Raw genomic sequence first — 15,370 nt, 5'->3', positions numbered from 1 at the left:
TGGCAGAACCTGGGGTGCTTGCTAGAAGGCGTTCAGGACTTTTGCTGCCCAAACTATGTTTGAGTTGTGTGAGTCGTGCCTGGGTCAGTGGAACAGCAGCTCTGTGAGTCACCAGGGATCTGTGAGAGCAGGGCAGAGGTTCCACAGCTTTACTAGGCTACAGGCTGTTGCAATGTTCAGTACATACATTCAGGACGGCTGTTCTGGGGTCTGTATGAGAAAGCTTGGGAGTTGGCAGTGGAAGTTTGGACAGCTGATCTAGGACACAAACTTTAGCTCTTAGAAAATGAGAAGCGATGCTGTTAAGCGAGAAAATGTACAATGATGTGTTAGTAAACCCAGCTAACCCCAGAGACGAGCTCTTGTCATTGCTTAGCAATGCTATGAAATCATATGCTCCCTTCCCAGGCCTGGGCTAGGCACTGGAAACCAATGCTGCATACAGAGGTGCAATGTCTGTCTTCAGCCAGAACTATCATTCCTAAGAAGATGCTAAGCACGCTCAGCTCCAGCACAGAGGCTGGCAAATGCAGTTGCTGAGCTCCTGCAAATCTGGCTGCATTAGGTTCAAAGTATGGAGATAGTGCCTGACCTTAGACATGTACATTTGAACATGCTGGTGTTTAATTGCTGCAGCCAAGCTGCCCCTGTGGGTCAGGATTGATGCCAGGCCTTTTACATGAGGGAAGAGGATAAATAGCTGTAAACAAAGCCAATCCAAAGGAAAAGGTCACTGCTTTCAGCCTCTGTGAGAAAAAGCTTTTGGATTGGAAATGCTAGTGACAGAAGGCAAAGTGGATAAGAAGCTCTCATTGCAAACTGGATTAGTTATCCCAGGAGAACAGAAACTGGAAGAGCAGGGTGGGCGAGCTTGGATGTCATGCGGACTTCTCTGGGCCAGTACAGTGCCGCAGAGACCACTGACCTATGTTAGGTGGTGAGGCAAAAGAGGTGAGAGATACCTTTCTGGCATAACAACAGACTGGGGGGTACGAGCAAAGCAAGACATGAACAAAAGCACCATCAGAAGGCTTGGAAAGGTGAACAGGCAGGTTCCAGATGTCACAGATTCAGAGGGGCCTGCACAGTACTGGGAGGGCACAGATTTGTGGTGGAAGTGTAACATTCCTTCCAAAATACCAGATGGATAATTGACACTTACAAGTTCATTAACTTGTAACACTAGAGCACTCCCACCTTTAGAAATGGAATCTGTTTTACTGGATGTGAACCTTTGAATCCATTTAAATGCCTGTGGCCAGGAGTTCCCATACCAAGAGATGCAGCCATTTAGCAACAGCTCTGGTAAAGCCCAAAATGCTCAATAAAATGTCTCCACTGAACCCAGACCTCCAGTTTCTTTCAAAAGCTTGCATCTATCTCCAGTGAGCAATGTGTAAAGCCGTTTGCTCCAGACAAAACATCTGGCTTGGCAGTTTTAGCTCCTGTGGGTACCTACCCCAGTCTGCTGGGAGAAGCGCAACAGACAGGTGACGCAGGCTGGTCTGGATGGAGCCATGCTTTGTACCTCTGTCCCTATGGAAAGCTGTACATGATGTACACAAGATCTGGCCAGGCCTCTCCTACCATCCCACTCCCCAGGAAACGCAAAGCTGGCAATGGCCTGCCTCTGAGTTAGTGGTGAGCCTGGAAATGACAAATTAACATAAGCTGTGAATTTACATACTTTTCAGCCATTTCTGGCCTTGTCTGAGCCTAAATAAAAGCTATGGTCCCTGGAAAATGTGGGCCCGTTTGTCAGTGAGGCATTCCAGAGAAAACATCACGTGTTCATTTAATGAAGTGAAATAAGATCTTTGTTCTGTGTGCTTCCCCCCCATCCTGTTTCTGAATGAGGCAGTTTTGTCCGGGTATTACAAGCCAATGTTCCAATCCCTCCCAGACGTTTCCCATTATCAGAGCTGCCTCTTGTCCTCCAGATCATTTTCCACAGGACTCCTGTAACAGGCTGGGAAACAAAGCCAAGAGCTCAGAAGAAAGGACCCTATTCCAGGCTTGCTGACAAGACTGAAGAATGCTGCAGGGTGTTGCTGGGACCACCCAGCCTGAAGCATCCTCAGCAAGTGAGCTAAAAAAGATGCTAGTGGTGGGAGGAGGCTCACTGTACTGGTCAGACATTTAACCAGCTCAGTAGCTTAACTTTGATGAGGTATAACCACACTGTGTGGAATTGGTTCTGGAAGCTGGTGGTAGACGACTGTGACTGAGGATCAGCTCGAGTGTACAGCACAAAGGGCCTTTGTGTTACACTCTTGAGACCTACTCATATTTTGTGAGTCCCCTCTGTCTGGGGGTTAGATTGCCCGCACTGTAGAAAAGCACTGAAGGGGGTTGGAGGAAGGGAAGGAAAACTCCAGTGAGGCTTTATGTTTGCATTCTTCTTTCCCTGTCTCAAAGCATCATCCTCTGCTGGGGGGAGCCACATGTATGGAGCTGGACCACCTACTTACTGCACAGACCCAACCAAGTCCCTTCTGACAAACAGAAACCAGCTACTGGAATGAATGGAATCAGGCTTGGCTCTGCAAGACTCCCTGTCCCATTGAGCTCAGCTGCAGAGGGGGTCACCAAGCCAGGAGGGCCTATCTAAAGAACACACATAGCCCCTTTCTGCATCCTCACATAACTTTGCCATTCTGGTCCTTGGAATATTCTGCTGAAGTTTCTCCAAGCATCACTGCTGAAGACTCTGGCATTACAGTCTACTTGACATCAAGAGTTAGCTTCAATTTAGGCTATGGCTCCAAATTAGGAGTCACACTCGTTATATAATTTTGTATTCAGTCATTAATGGTGTAAACTTGCTACAAACCTAAAAATACCCTAAAATGCTGACTGAAAATGCATAACTAACCACATTCATTCTTTTCTAGAAATTCCTCCCCTTGCATTTCTTTCATCAATAGTGGCTAAACAGGCATTTGACTGCACAGAGCCACCTCCTGCTCCTATTCTCCTACTCTACCAAGCAGAAGATTGGTTCAAGGCCTAAGGGCTTTTTTTGTTCTTTCTGAGCACAGCTACAGCAACAGCAGAAAACCCTGGCAAATTTAGCCCAGAGGAACGGTACACTGCCTCGCTTGGCTGATTCTCTTTCCCCTTTAGGGTTCGTATCTTATTCTTTCTTTTCTTGAATGCATTATACTGGAATGGTAGGGTAAACAAAATGAAACCCAACTTAGTTACATTGGTGGGGCAGAGCAAAGATCAGAGATTTTCCCCAAAGCAATGATGATTTTCCCTTGGCTGCCAAGAAACACAGCCCGCATAGAATCTGTTGTGAACAGATGATACGCTCTGGTACAGAGGCGATAGGTCATTTGTCAGTTCATACATGTTTAAGGAGATATGGGAGCCCAATGAGAGACATCAGCTGTTGAAACCAAGAAGGAAGAACAGGAAATAGGGAAAAAAGGGGTAAAGCCAAAAGGAAATACTGATGTTTGAAAGAACCATGAGGCAGATCTGGGGGGATGCACCAGAGAATGTGAAGACAGATGAGGTAACAACAGCCATGGGAAGGAAAGAACTAAATGAAGTTTTATCTGTCCTTCAGTGGGAGGGTGATACCTTGTAAGCTAAGAGAGCAGTGAACAACCAGATCACACGTGACCCACCTGCATGGGACTTTTCTTGTAGAATAAACTGTGTTTCTTTACATTTCGATGTCTTAATCACTGCTCCCTGTACAAAACGTGCAGGTTGGGGTCTTGGTGTCCTTACGGGTTGCACAGTGCACATGCAGGAGAGCCACGCTGATACCCACTGAGCTCCATAGGGCATAGCGTGGAGGTCCAGCCCTTCCAGAGCCCTTTGTAGAGCACCTTCCCAGGCAGCTCCCTCATTTGGGGAAGACACCTCTGGCATATTGCTGAGGCTGTACGAGGGCAGAGGGGTCAGGGATGCTTTTGCTTCTGGGCAGAGCCTCAGCTTCTGTACATCTCAGAAACACTCGACTACAGGGACAGCAGGACAGCAGAGGGCACAATGCAATCACTGCAAGTACAGGTTGCTTGGGAGTAGCCGGTGGTTAGACCATGCAGTAAGCACACACAGATCCTCTCCTGATGTACCTGTTCAGGGGAGAAGGTGAACACGTCACCCAGAGGAGAAAAACAGCAGCCCCCCAAAAAAAGGGGGAGAGAAAGGGAAGTAGGGTGCAGGGGTGTCCTAATTGAGGTCACAGTACATGAGCTGGTAGAGCCCATGTATGGAGCTCTTAAAGAGCATCTGATGTGAGGGGGTCACTTGGGGTTTCATTGCAATGCAAGGGACAATCTGAAATCACTTTCCACGTCCTGATGGTTCAAACATCTCAACTTGGCAAGACTCTGATCTGTCCCATCTTCCAAAACAATAAAGTAAAAAAAACCCTCAAACCCAACCCAAACCAACAGCAACAACCCCCCACGCCACGGAATCAGATGGATATCCACCATGAACATCGGTGGGGCTGAAGCCCTTACCAACAGGGGGTGACAGGCTCTGTAAGGGATCAGCAGGAGGAGAGGATGCTGCCATGTGCTAACACCATGTCCCACCAAGGCTGGTGGGCAGTGGATGGGTGGCTGCTGCCCAGCCACTGCCAGTGATGGTGTAACCCAGCCCTACCTTCCCAGTTTGAGCCCTTCATTCCTACCTTGCCCTGGTCCTTCCTGTACCCAAGGCTGGTTCTCATCCCTCTCCTTCACTCCTCAGAATCACTCCCTGCTTGTTTTCTTCACTCAGCCCCCAAAGCACATGCCTGCCTTCAGCTTTGAGGAGCAAAGCTTTTCTCCCTGGTGTTCCCCCAGACATCCATCTCCCACTCCCAGGCTCCATTCTCCAGCTCCTTGTCCAGTCATCCACCCTTCCCAGTCTCTTTCCCCAGCCACTCTACCTCACCTGCTTCTGGCTGTCTCCTCACTCCCAGTCTGATCAACCCCACTAATCTAGATCTTACTGTTCCTGTCCTACATATCCCTGGTCACCCTTTGACACCCACAGTCGCTGCCTTCTCCCTGTTTCAGGCCCAGGAGGCTTGTCCCAGTACAACTCCTTCCCATCTAGTCCTTGCCACTCTGTTCTGCATTGCAGGTAAATACCTTTCCTTGTCCAAGCTGTTCAGGCAAAGGCATCATAAAGAACAGAACTAACAGGTCCCCTGCCTCCAGCTGGGAATCAAAGACAAACTCATCCACCCCATAAAGAAATCAATGTTGCTACCCCCATCCAAACCTATGAAGACCAGGTCTGGTATCCATGCACCCACCCAGCATGCTGGGAGTGTGAAGGTCATTTGAATGGTCCTCAGCTGATGTGATGACATGGAGATAATGGACAATGTGTTCCTCCTCAGGCACAGCTCCATTTTACCTTCTCATGGTGGATTACCTTTGAAACAAAAGTACTGCTCTGTAGTAGAAATGCCTCATTTTAGTGTCTGTGTATGGAAACCTAATAAAGCAAAGCTCCTTTAAGACACCCAGCTTTGTATCCTTGGGAAAAGCAATAGATGATCTGTGGAGAAATGTACATCCCTGGGTCATTTCCTGATGGGAGGTGGGAAAGGCTGTGAAACCAGGTGGTTGTGTTCCTAATGATAGTAATTAACAGCACTGACCTTCCTGATGGGCAGGTAAGGTTTCACCAAAGCTTCCCATCATATCACAGCCCTGTAGAGTACAGAAAACACAAACTAAAGTCATTTGTTTCCCTTTCCACCCTGCTGGCAAGGCTGATCTCAGTAAAATAAAGGCAGAAGGAAGTGGGCTGGAGCTGGGAGGGCTGAGTACAGCATGAGGAAGAAAAAAAGTTGTGGCTGAAGAGTTTGGCCAAGGCTGGGGCAAGGGAAAGGAAGAGAAGGAGGGGACAGACTTTCTTTGGGAACATGCTAGACTCCATCTGAACAAAGTAACTGCTACGTCTGCACTGTAACAGCCTTTTGGAGCAGGCTCTGCAAGAGAATACATTCCAACAGGCATGGTTTTACTTTCCTTAGAAAGCTGACTGTTAGTAGAGCCAGCAAGACAACCCCTCTGTTGCAGCGTGTTACAAACCCCTGTCAGCTCCCAGCTGCCAAACGTTCACCGTTTGTTTGTACTGAAATGTTCCATTCTTGTTCTCGGTCTCAGACATGTATTTCCTTTCAAGTTCTTACAGAAATAGCATCCTTGCTTTCCGAAAAGGGGCTTGGGAAAAGAATAGTTTGAACAGTGCAGGCTTGTTTTTCCAGCCATTCCAGAATGGAGGAGAAATTCAGGAAGCTGAAGCCAAGGACTTCAGATGAGAGAGAGCAGCCATCTTTTTGGGTTTTTTCCCTTCAGATCCTTGTCTGACCGTATCAGACCCCTTAGGAAACTGTGTTCAGATTTATCAGCACAAATACCAGTCTTTCTGGGCTACAGCTAACCGGTTGCTGTAGAAATAACCAGTGAACCCTGGCTGAAAAGTATATGCTGATTCCTTTGATTTTATAGAGGAATTCACACCCCTAATTCTTGGCAGCCTGGCACATTCTTTAAGGTAAAATAATAAGGCCTCTCCGCCACTTTCCAGAGAGTTTTGGTCCAGCTGATCTATTGCCAGCAGAGAAGATATGGCCAAAAGTGATACAGGAAAACTCTTCAATGGCTGATGCCTAGCTGCATGTGTACTCCTCCCCACCAAAATGAAGTGTTGGGCTACTAGAACATTGGCCCATAGCATCCTTGTAGCGAACACGGGGTGGTATGGACTGGATGAGTGGACTACAAAGTGAGTGAAAAACAAGCTGGACAAGTGAGCTCAAAGTACACAGGTCAACACTCCAAGTCTAACAGGAAGCCAGTTCTGAGTAACATTCCTCAGAGGGTCAATATTGGTACCGCTGCCATTTAACATCCTCACCTAGAGGAGGAAAAGGAGGCAGGGAACACCTTGAAGAGTTCACAGATGGTATCAGACTTGAAGAAGAGGTGGCTATGCTGGAGGGCAGCACTGCCATTCAGGACCTAAATAAGCTGAAGAAGTGGGCTGGTAGAAACCATGCGAAGTCCAGTAGTGACAAAGGCAAAGCTCTGCACTGCTTGCACAGCCCCACTCCCAGTGCAGGCTGGCTGCTGCCTGCCTAGCAAACACCTCTGCAGGAAAAGGCCTTAGGCTGCCAGAAAACTGCTAGTTGAACAAGACTCAGAAGTGAAGTTCAGCAGCCGTGTAGGCCAAATCAATAGTGGACTGCGGAAGCAAGGGAACAAGCCAAGGGAAGGGATAATTTCCCTTTTTTCAACACTCATGAGGCTGCATCTGGAGCATTGTTTCCATTTCTGGTCTTCCCAGGGCATGAGCAATACTGATATACTGAATGGGGTCCAATGAGATCAGGGATCCCTCAGTTTAAAAAGGACAGGGACCTGCTGGAGAGAGTCCAGCGCAGGGCAACTAAGATGATGAAGGGAGTGGAGCATCTCCCTTATGAGGAAAGACTGAGGGAGCTGGGTCTCTATAGTTTGGAGAAAAGGAGATTAGTACAAAAAAAAAAACCAAACCACCCAAAAAAAAAACAAAACAAACCAAACAAAAAACCCCAAAAAAACCCCAAAACCCAACACAAACCCCCACACAACCACACCCCCCAACAAACACCCCCAACCAACAACAACGATCTGGAGCACTTAAGGAGAAGCTACGGGACCTGGGTTTGTTCATACTGGTTGGATTTGAGACCTCCAGAGGTCTGTTCTCACCAGGTTGTTCTCTGATTCTGTATGTGCAACTGTAGAACACGACAGACAGCAGGACTGAGATTTGCTTCAGCAGCCAGTGTTTTACAGCTGGGGTTTGGCCAGGGTGGTACACGGTACAGTGATCAGCATTTAATTAAGTCAACATTTCAAGCCTCCCTCCCACCCCACAGCTCAGTTTATCTCTACAGGCACACACATGTACACAAACAAGAGGAAAAGGATTCCAGGATCACTTGCTGAGTATCTCTTAAAATTTGTCTCCCCATCTTTACATCTAGAAATGGGAAAAAAGCTCAGAGCATGACATATGGTACCATTTGATTCAAGTAAGGGGCAGCTGGAGGAGATAGTGGACAGAAGACAAAGAGCTTGCCATTCCATTTGTGCCATACTGTATCGTTTAGCAAGCACATCTCTTGTGGTATGAACAGCCTCCCTGCTGGTGACAACTCAGGGCAGCTCAGAACTTCTAGATGACAAGTATTAACAGTACAACACCTTTGTGCACATCTTCATCGATAGCTGGCTCCCAGCACCTCATGCCACCCACCCCTCAACACATGAATCACACAGGCAGCACCTGTATTCCCAATGACTTCTGAACCATCTCACCCCACTGTCTTTATCTGAACAAGATGTCATCATCGTATACTGAGTGAATATTGCTTTCCTTAACTAACTGCATTTTCCCTTTCAACATGAATCTTTCTAGCTTTGGAATTACATGCTAATGACTCGGTGGTACAGGAGCATGAGGCTTGTGAAGAACATCTGCTACGGGACTGTAAATCACTTGCAATGTTAGTCTGTGGTCCAGTATGTGCCAGAGAAAAAACCCTGACGTCCACACAACAGTGAAGTGTTTTTCTAGGACTAGTTTTGCAGCATTGGCTTCAGTTCATCCATACCTTACCAGAGCTCCTTCCTATAGCTTCAACTGTCTGACATGGTATTTTCCTTGCTTTTGATGAGTTAGCCTGATTACAAAGCAACTGCTTTGGAGGTCTTGTTCAAGGTTTCCTTTGCCTTCCTCATTTATATTCTTCCTCAGTTCATAGCTGTGCATTCATGTTGCTCATGGTATAAATCTTGATAGGTATGTCAATATTCCTTGTGCAGTTGCTGACTTCCAGAGGGAAGTTGCTGTTCACTAGCTGCCTGCTTTATTTTGAACCAAATCCAATGTCTCCTCTTTCTGCAGTGTGGGCAAAATCATTCAGTTCCTCTGTGTGGATTTGCATTTTGCTGTGACTCAGTTTTAGGCTGCACTCTCTGCTGCTTGTATGCTATGGGGTTTTTTGGTCATGTTTTTCTCTGGGTCTGTGTCGTGGTTTAACCCCAGCCAGACAGCTTGTTCACCCACTCCCCCCTCTCTTCTTGCCCTCCCCCTACTCCTGGAGGGACGGGGAGGAGAATCAGAAAGAATGCAGCTCCCACGGGTTGAGATAAGAACAGTTTAGTAACTAAGGTATAACACAAATCACTACTGCTACCACCAATAATAGTAATGATAAAGGAAATAACAAGGGAATGCTCCACTCACCACCAGCCAACCGATAACTCGCCCCCCCAGCCTGACCAAGCACCGACCGATACCCCCTCCAACCCTGCAAGCCCTCCTAGCCCTTCTGGGTAACTCTCCCGGTTACATCCAGGGCATGCCGTGCTATGGTATGGAATACCTCTTTGGTCAGTTTGGGTCAGGTGTCCTGTCTCTGCCTCCTCCCAACTTCCCTCCTCCCTGGCAGAGCATGAGGCTCACAAAGTCCTTGGCCAAACCAAAACATCATTTTCATCAGCTCTGTTCCCAGCTGAAAGTCAAAACACAGCACTGCACCAGCTACCAAGAAAGAGAAAAATGACTGCTACTGCTGAACCCAGGACAGTCTGTCCTGTCATCCAGAGTGACTCCCACTCTTCACTGGCTTTGTGTTATTTCATGAATCTTTTGGGGCATATCTCTGGGACAGGCACTTAAAATGCTGTCTTCTTAAAGTCTTTAACATCCTGCTTTCTTGGCCCAGCCTGAACTGCTAGTGCCCAGATGGAGTGTTTAGTGCTGTAGAGAGTGGATAGGTGATCTCATCTTGGCTGCATAAAAAGTAATGTTGTCTCTTACTGCTTTCTTCGTGTCTCAACAGTCTATACAGCTACAAATTCTCCATATGATACTGGGAAATAAAGGGTTAACATTGTGCCTGCTTGCTTAAGCAGTCGCTGTGCTTGGTGAAGCAGAACCATAGGAGTCAATGTTGCTAGAATGGTGAAGCAGAATTGTAGGAGTTACAGTGGCTAGGCAGAATTGTAATAGGTAAGATTCATAACTTAATATTTGAGACATTCTTGTTTAAATAGTATCTTTAGAAAGAAAAGGAACAAAAGACAGCCAGAGTAACAAAATTTGCAAACTTGACAAGTTTCTGCTTTAAGATACATAAAACTGGCTTGTACTGAACCTGAGGTTTGGATAGGAGCAGAAACCCTATAGAGTCTACGTGAAAGCAAGAGTTTACTCACGATGATGAAGAGGAACTACAGGCCTTCATCCTCACAACCCCTTAACAACCACCACCAGGAGGCACTGCACAGGCACACCAATGGGATGAATGCCGGAAAACTAATTATAATAGTAGATGGGAATAGGTTTTGCATATGTATTGGGCGTGAAGCAATCTCATGTTTAGGTAATCATTATATGTAATATAAACAAACTGAGTGGCAAAAGAAAGGTGCAAGTGATTTTGGAGGAGCAACCTCCACGCGCCTCAGTGCTGAATAAAATCATACCTACTTTATAGCTCTAACGAGTTGTGGAGTCTATCTGCGTATCACATACAGCTCTGTTTCCCTCCTTCCCTGTGATTCCCAGTGCTTCCTCCACTCACTCAGTAGAGTCTTTAGCTGTGACACAGGTTCTGCTTCCCAATCCTTTTTGAGTCTTGTGGTGGATGCTGTGGTGTGTGTGCCCCTGGGTTCATAGTCTCAGGCAGCTGCTGTTCTCTTGAAGGGAGGGGTTGTGCTGGCAAAGGAATCCCAAGGGAGCCTGGGATGTTATTCTCAGTTCCTGCAGATTTGATTCCCTTGCAGCAGAGAAGAAATCCCCATTATCCCCGCTGCAGCACAGCTCCCCTGCTCGACAAATGCCCCTGCACCAGCCTGGCAGCTGCATTGAAACCATAGCAGGGAGCAGCAATGCCCAAAGTGATGAGGCAAGCTCAGGGAGTTGAGACCCCAAGGAAGAGTCAGGGCTCCCATCACCAGGGTACCAGCCTGGTGTGAACATGGCCATGGCACAGCTCAGACAGGGGCCAACCATGAAAGAACCATGACTTAAAAGCAGTTCCCGGGCTAAGGAGGGGGACACCCCATGAAAGCATCTCAGCAGGGTTATGCAGGGGATCCTCCACAAAAGTTTCTTCCAGCTCTTTTTTCCTCACAAGCTCTGACCATCCAGCTGGTCTGGAGCTGCCAGCCAGAACCGTAGAAGGGGGAGAGCATACTCAGGACCCCAAGAAACTGCTACTGAGGTCTGTGTTTGCCACTCCATTTCATGCCTTCAAAATCCAGGAGAGCATTTGATTTTCTCTACCATGAGGTAGGCCTTAAGATTTTTTATCACATTTCAGGATCTGAAGGCTTTTGGTCCCAGGACCAGTTTTGCTGTCATTTCTATAGCACAGAACTGGAGATACTTGACATACTGATGTATACCTGCATGAAACACTGCATTTCTCTGCTGTGCCAAATGCAGGTCTCTGCATCTTGCTGGTCTTGTGATGGTGTTCATGGAGTGGATCAGGCCATGCTTCTCCTTTACTCCCTCCCAGGCTGGTGGCTGCCCTGTGCCCTGGTAAGAAAATCCAGTGTCAGCAGCATGTCTCCTAGGTCATGTTACCAGAATGAGTGATGCCTCACCACTTTCCACTTGCTCTGTCCCGTGCCAGGGAAGAGAGCAGTGTTACTGCTGCTGAATTGCTGTCCTCAGGTGCTCTGCAGTCACATGTGTGGGTAGGGGCAGTTACCTTTCCATCTGCTCGAGTGACAAGCTCTCACCTGCACTCCTGAGAGCCAGGTCTGCTTGTTGCTTTGCACAGTGCAATGCATTGCACCAGCATCCTGCTAACGTACCTCTGCCTCACCTGAACTGCTGGATGTAGCTCAGGCCCTCTGCTTCCTCTTTCCTCTCTCAGCAATGCCTATGGCACTCAGCTGTCCCTGGCTCTCCATTTTATGGGGTACCACTCCCCCACATTCTTCTTCTAAATGTCTATGCTCTCTGAAGCCCTCTGTTCAAGTACTGAATGGCTCTTCATGACTAATTTTCTTTGTGCCTCTTTCTGGTTTGACCCTGCTAAGACCTTCGTCTTCATCACATCATTCCTTGCCTGTCAAAGCAGAGTTTTCCTTATAGCCTCAGCTGTCCACTCACTACCAGCCTCATCCTGCCCAGTTTTTCTGTTTTCTCCTGGATCATTTGTGTTTGTGCAGAAATGGTTTCCCTTGGAGAGCTTCCATATGTGTGCTGTTCCCCTCCAGAGCTCTGATCACACCCTCCTTCCCCCCAGCACAGTGCTTCCCCCTCTGCAGGAACACCCATCAAAGCTCTCCTCCACTCCAGCCTTGTTCACTCTGGCAGGGAGCAGGAGGGGCATCTGCAGAGGACAGTCAGCAAGTCAGGGTCAGGATCAGGTCTGGGGGAAGTAGCATCCATTCCCCATCACATCCATCTGTTCACACTGTTGTTATGTTCTGGATGCCTTCTTTTGCACTTTTTCCCCACCAAACTACCACCCTGTCACCATCACCACTACTTGTGCGCTGTTCCTTTCCAGTCCTTTCCCTCTGAGCTCACTTTGTCTCCTGTCCGTCACTAAGTTCCTCACCAGTCCCCACTGCCCACAACACATTAGGCTCCAGCTCACCTCTTTTGTTGTCTTTCCAGAAATCCCCCATGCCCCTGCTCTGCTCCCTTCTGCTCCTTCCCATCCCTTCTTTTTCCCCTTTGTGCAATGCCCATGGGTTTGCCTGCATTAAGGAGACAGCCAACATCATACCACCTACAACTTGGAGGACATTTGAGTGTTAGCTGCCAGCAACTGAATCCCTCCTGCTACTGCACCTCTCCCCATCATCGCACCTCTGGGTAGCCACTCAGACCAGCACCACAGACGTTTTCCTGGGTTAATTTCCAGTTGTAAAAGTGAGCTAATCTGAATCATCCTGCAGCCTTGTGCGCCAGGTCCATGTAGGGGGATAAGAAATGGCCAGGAGCACCCAGAGGAGCAGGAGAACTGGAACAGCCCATTTTGTCAGCACTGCAGCATCATGGGAGCTAAACAGGACTACACACCTTGCGACAAATCAACAACAAGGGCATGCTATTTGGCTTCTTTGAGCAGCTCGATGACTATCATGGGTCTTCAGCCTTTCAGGGAGAGGTTCAGACATCTTTCTTGCTGAGTAACGCTATCAGGGGACTGCCAAATGATGCAGTTTAAAGGTAATTTTGCTCAAAAGCACAATCAGAGTAAAAAATGTGCCCTCTGGCTCTGCAGGCACAAAGTCCAATGTCAGCACCAGTAAATATGGGCCCTGGGTGATAATACAGATAATAAATAAAAGGACTGATGAGGTTTGGTTTTCTTTTGTTAATGTGGTGAAACTCTGCTGGGACACTGCCTTAATAGGGGTATACAATGAGTGTAAAGTGAGAGCAGAATGAAGCCCTACAAGCATAGCTCTTATTTCATGCAGAAAAGGCTGTTGAGGAAGAACTCCCTGAAATCAGAGGAAAGTCATTGTATTGCTTGGCACCTGTCCAAAGTGATTTCATCTTCTGCTCAGGATTAAGATCCATTAATAGCCTGAAGGCAGCAGTTTCCTTGCCAAAAAATACCTTTCTTCCCCCACCGCCTCCCAGTTTGTTTTAAACATGAGGCCTTGCAGGTCAGGAGTGAACACTCAGCGAGTATTACTTGCATTATGAAATGAAAGTGCAGCAATATCATTTTCTTTCGAGCAAACACTGAGTTAATTAAAATGTGCACTCTGAACTTGGCAAATTGCAAATTATTCATGATAAAGGTATGGGTCTGTCTATTGCAAAGGCAAACTAATAATAGCCAGAGATAAAGCACCAGCACAGCAGCTGTTAAGACTAAGCCAAGCTAAAAGTTTTTCTGGCAAAGCTCTATCTCTGAGAGCGTCATTTACCCTCAGCCCACTCTCTGTCCCAGACCAATATAGCAAAGCTGGCAGAAGCCTTCATGTAAATGTGATTATGCTGGCCAGAAGATCCTTTCAGCCAGAGAGCTGAAAGAGAGAGGTTTTGCTCTTTTTGAGGAAACAGCAAAATCTGCATAGGCCAAAGCACTCCTGCTGACCGGATTGTGCCGCAGGAGGGAGCAGGGTTGGTACAGCTAGATGGAGGTGACATTCAAAGGCTGCAGTGAGAAAAGGTTCCATCACTCAGAGGCCTGATCCACCTGACAAGGATCACACTCCTACCATACTCCTGCCCTCATCTCATGGCCTTCTACTGAGTAGCTTTTTCCATAGGAGAGCCATGATAACAGAAGGCTCATCTACTATCACCTGCACCTCTGTATCACCATGGGTAGCTGTGCAGGTCTCCCCTTGGGTCTCAAGAGGCAATCAAGGACCCAAGCAGCTAGAATGTGTAGTGGGGCTGGGCAGATGTGCAACAAGAAACCTCGAGTGACCAGTGCCACCAGAGCTGATCCTGACCAAAAGCAGCAGCAATTTCCTTGTTGACAGAGCCAAAGCAATTTTTCCTTAGGGTTTTGTGCAAAGGACATTGCAAAGGGAGGGGGAGAATAGCACTTATTTTCAATACTACATCAATAAAAGTCTGTGTACAGACTGAAGAGATGACTTACCCTTTCCCTGCCTTCCCAAACTCCTTTCTATTGCTTTGCTGTTATAATCTGAGTTCAGTTGATTTGTGTAGTGCCATCCCACTTTCTTTCCACTGCATCTGTCACTCTCTGGCAGATTGACCTGAAAACACAAAGTCACTTTAATAATCTGAAAATCCCAGGCAAAATGCTTTCATTCCTACCTGTGTAAATCTGGGACAATCTCATCTGCTTCAATACATTCATTTGACGGACGATGGAAACCAAATAGCTATCTGAAAAGTATGTGGGCTGTGAAGATTGGCCAGCTTGCTGCACATCCACACCAGTTTGAGAGGAAAAGCTTTTTTGTGAGATGACATGGTCTGCTTGCTTAAGGTTAGCCCTTATACCTAGCTTGGAGGAACTGGTGGAATACTTGTAAAAGATGCTTAGAGAGGATCTACTGGTGGAGGTGGGGTGTTCTTGCAGTAGGTTGTGGCAGAAGTATACCAAATCTTTGATGAACTATTTTATCTAGGTTTATGCTAAGGAACAAAATATCTGCCCACCAGTAACTCCAGAAATGCTGGTTACTTATTCCTAGCTAGGAAGACAGGTTGGCTTACCACACATACATTTCCCAATCCTTCAGGCAGCTCCCAAAGGCACTGCCAAGAGACACTGGGACTGTAGCAGCCTTAGGGAGACAGGGGAAATGTTGCTGCACAGATTCTGCACTGCTGGGGCTGCAGAAAGTATCTATCTCTGTTTTCAGGCTGAGCATAA

At 47.3% G+C, this 15,370-nt stretch overlaps 1 long non-coding RNA gene across 1 annotated transcript; it reads right to left on the bottom strand.

The window, feature by feature from the left end:
• Nucleotides 1–9,615: 9,615 nt before the first annotated feature.
• LOC133218822 (uncharacterized) lies at nt 9,616–14,704 on the bottom strand. The gene is made up of 3 exons (XR_009727270.1): nt 14,624–14,704; nt 10,561–10,804; nt 9,616–9,883 (listed from the first exon to the last, which is right to left on the bottom strand). It is a non-coding gene; the product is annotated as an uncharacterized LOC133218822 (long non-coding RNA).
• Nucleotides 14,705–15,370: the final 666 nt, after the last annotated feature.

This window comes from Neopsephotus bourkii, unplaced genomic scaffold (genome assembly GCF_033783945.1).
Source record: "Neopsephotus bourkii isolate Nb327-2 ecotype Australia unplaced genomic scaffold, CSIRO-AGI_Nbou_v1 NB_1287, whole genome shotgun sequence".
NCBI lineage: Eukaryota > Metazoa > Chordata > Aves > Psittaciformes > Psittacidae > Neopsephotus > Neopsephotus bourkii.
This window is presented reverse-complemented; position numbering and strand designations above follow the sequence as displayed.